Below are 3,869 nucleotides of genomic sequence, written 5' to 3' on the forward strand. Positions count from 1 at the left end.
TGAAAGGGATTGCAATCTACAAGAAGTCCGTAAAAACTTCATATAATAACTTATCATGCTAAGAAACTATGAATCACAATTGCATATAATGGTTTCAACCAATTAACCTCAACAATAATTCCTTCCTTACTTATCACGTGCTCTAAAAAGCTATATAAGTAAATCAGAACTCATATTTTGAGAACTAGCATCTTTTACTACCTTAAAGTCTCCAAGGTCAAACTCAAATGGGTTGCATGCTCTTCTTGAGACATTTAATATGCCAGGATATTATCAATGAATAGTTAATTGAAATTGATAGTCCTAAAAAAATCAATGCATCATATCCATAAATACAAACAAAGCATTCTTCACACCAAGCAATTAATAGAAATTTATACTAGCCATATACTAAAATTCATCTTCTCTACATCTTCGGCCTTCATTATCAATTGATGATACCCAACCTAGAAATCAATCTTAGAAAATACAACTGCACTCTTTAATTTATGAAACATGTAATCTATCATTGGAAGTGGATACTTATTCTTCATAATTATCTTCTTCAGTTGTCAATAATTAATACACATTTTCATAGATCAATCATTCTTCTTTATAAATGTATATAAGCTCCCTAAGGTGATCCAATAGTCCTAAAAAAGCATATATCCAACAACTCATGGAACTGCACCTACAACTCACACAACTCTCTAGGTTCCATTCTATAAGGTGTCTTCACTATCGAAGTTTTACCTGACACCACTTAAAAACAAAACTCCACCTCCTTATCTAGAGGCAAACCATATAACTCTTTAAGAAAGACATCTAGAAATTCTCTTACCACTAAAACATTTCTAAGACCCTTAATAGATTTGTTCAAAACTCTTACATATGCCATAAATATAGAACTTCCTTTCCTTGAGGCCTTATCTATTTGTAACATAGAAATCAAAGAAGATAAGGCATTCCTAACACCCAAAAAATAAAACACTTTCCCAACTATACACAAACTCACTCACTTTTTATTACAATCAAGCTAAGCCTAATATTCATTTGAATAATAAATAACCATTGTCACATTAAATTTTTTCAAAGGCAATAAAATAAATTCTAATTTTAACTTTGTAATTGCATTTTCAATTTCACACCTACAAAGTTGACTAGCTACCAAAGAATCTCCACTAGGCAATAGAGAAGAAAAACTAGAAACTAATATATCTGTTACAACTTGAGCTCACGTGTTTATGTTTTTTATGATAATAAATATCGTAGCTCACATCCTTATCTCTACTTGTATTTGTAATGTATAGTTATTTGTGTGTACTAACATTTCAGGAACACTATGCACCATCCAACAAAGATTCAATGCTCAAAATTTGGTAGAATATTTTATGCTGTAAAGATTTTTGTAATATTTATTAATGTATTTCAAGTTTTTAAGACAAGTCCTAAAAGGGTGTATGCTAGCTTGGTGACCACACACACAAACTCAAGGGGAGTGAGATGGAGTCAAAACCAGAAGTTCAAATTTTGAAATCATCGTACTGCATAATTTATATCATACTATACAATTAATATCATACTATATAATTAGCTCATCTAACTAATCGTATTGTACGATTTAGATCATCTTTGATGATCAGTTAAGATTATGAAAAATAGCCGCCAATTATAATTTAGGCAAGATTTTGAGATTCAAATTTTGTTCTAATCATTCAGGATGATATACATCATACTGGATAATCTATGACAATCATGCCTAACTTGATTCTATAATTAAGGAATTAATTATGGTTACTTTATTTAATTTGATAATGCAGGATGATCAGGGATGATTATATTAAATAACCAAGAGGATGTATGGGATGACCCCCCAATCGTACAAGACGAAAACCATAAATTTGTCAACTACTCATCTTTAATGATCTCAGAATTATCCTAGATTATCAGTACAAACTCTTGAACTAATCGTATATTGCAATACAGTTTGTATTGTCAAAAAGGGCTATTTTATACTAATTGTATAGGATGATCGTACCTGATCGTACTGGACGATCAATACAAATTTGAACTAATCATATGAGACTATGTGGTGATCGTACAATACTATTAGGTCAAATTCTACGTACCATACTATAAGATCTCATGATCGTACTATACTATCTTTGATGACAAAATTAAATTTTTAGGGCTTTTTATCCCTCTATTTAAGTTGTCTCCAAAGACATTATAAGTTTCTTTGGCATGCATTGAGTCTCAATTCTTTTGGGAAAAACTTAAAGAGAGAGCTTTGAAAGAGAGAGAGAAAAAGGTGGAGTTTGAGAGGGAAAAGATCCTTGTGGGTTTCAAAGGAGTGCAGAGGAGGTTTCACAAAGTTTCTCCATGAAGCTTTCACCTTAGTACCAACATAATCAAGATTTTTCTTGAGGTAACTTTTGGAAAGAAGAAGATCTCTTTGGTGCTAAAGGACTTAGATACTGTGTCGCATCGAAGAAGGTGAAAGTGATTCGAGGTTATCTTACTCACCAGGAGGGTGAAAATAAGTCAAGGTTCTATGCTTGTAAAGGAATATGGTCCTCTATCAAACCGAATTGGTGGAAGAGTGTTTGTAAAGGCTTCTCCACATAATTGTGGGGGATAAAGGATATTTACTAAAGTGTTTACTGTAATACCTAGAACGGGAGATTATAGGGAGTAGATTTAGGTCAAGTTGACCAAACCACTAGAAATCTTTTATGTGTTTGTTATTGATTTTATTTTTATGCACTATTTTTTTTTTTGCATTTATTTTTGTGTTAGTTGTATGGTTGAAAATCTCTAATTTTCTATTATTATGAAATTAGTTTGTTTTTGCATCAAGGGATAAAATTATCTATTTTTAGATGTTGAAAAAGATTTAAAAAGGGGATTGTGTTTAAAGAAGTTTTTAAATAAAATAACAAATTGTTGCAAATCTTTTTTTTCATGACTTATGTTTTGATGATTGACAAACATTGTTTCTCTTGTACTGCTTGTTGCTTCAAACTTTTTAGGAATCAAAGATCGGACGATCAAGAAAGAGCCAAGTTCAGGATTGCGTAGGTTTAGGGTTGAGTTAGTCTGTAAGTTTAATTTTCACCTTTTGAGTCTACTTGTAATAGTCAAAGAGACTGATGCTATGTAACCATTCACACACACACTTGAGAGACTTAGAATTTCTGTTTTTACTCATATCGGCCAGGACGATTTTTTGATCGGCCTGGACGATCAGCATAAAACAGAAAGTCTAATTAAGGATTCTTAATTAAGCAGCCGACATTACCAGATCGTCCTTGACAATACGTGTATCGGCCAGGACGATAAGCTAAAAATAGAAAGAAGTAGCCTCCATAGTCAATTATGGTATATTGTATTTTTAAATTATCGGCCACAAAGATATTCACAAATTATGCCATAATTGTTCAGGAAATCAAGGGAGTAATTAAGGATGATTGATATGATCATATCGTCCTGGACGATCGCAGGATCAGCCAAGACGATCTAGTCAAAAACCTTAAGTTACTTCAGGACGATCAATATCGGCCAGCCCGTATCCAGGGCTATTGTCAGGATGATTTTTCTCTAATTTGAACTGATCGGCCCGGACGATCGTGAGATCAGCTTGGAAAATCAAGCCAATTTTCAATCGTCCTGTTTTCCATCCAGGGCGATGCTCTGGCCGATCTTCATTGGTTTGTACTGATTGGCCAGGCCGATGTCCATATCGGCCTGGACGATATTGTCGGCAACTTGCAATTAATGAGCTCTTTTGAAGCTCTTCTATTTAAGAGCTCTTGTTCAACGTTTTTAAAGACCTTTGGCTGCTGCCTTGACCTGAGAAGACCTTGAGGAGAGAAAGAGAGAGAGGGAGA

Source organism: Dendrobium catenatum, unplaced genomic scaffold (assembly GCF_001605985.2).
Source record: "Dendrobium catenatum unplaced genomic scaffold, ASM160598v2 fragScaff_scaffold_853, whole genome shotgun sequence".
Taxonomy (NCBI): domain Eukaryota; kingdom Viridiplantae; phylum Streptophyta; class Magnoliopsida; order Asparagales; family Orchidaceae; genus Dendrobium; species Dendrobium catenatum.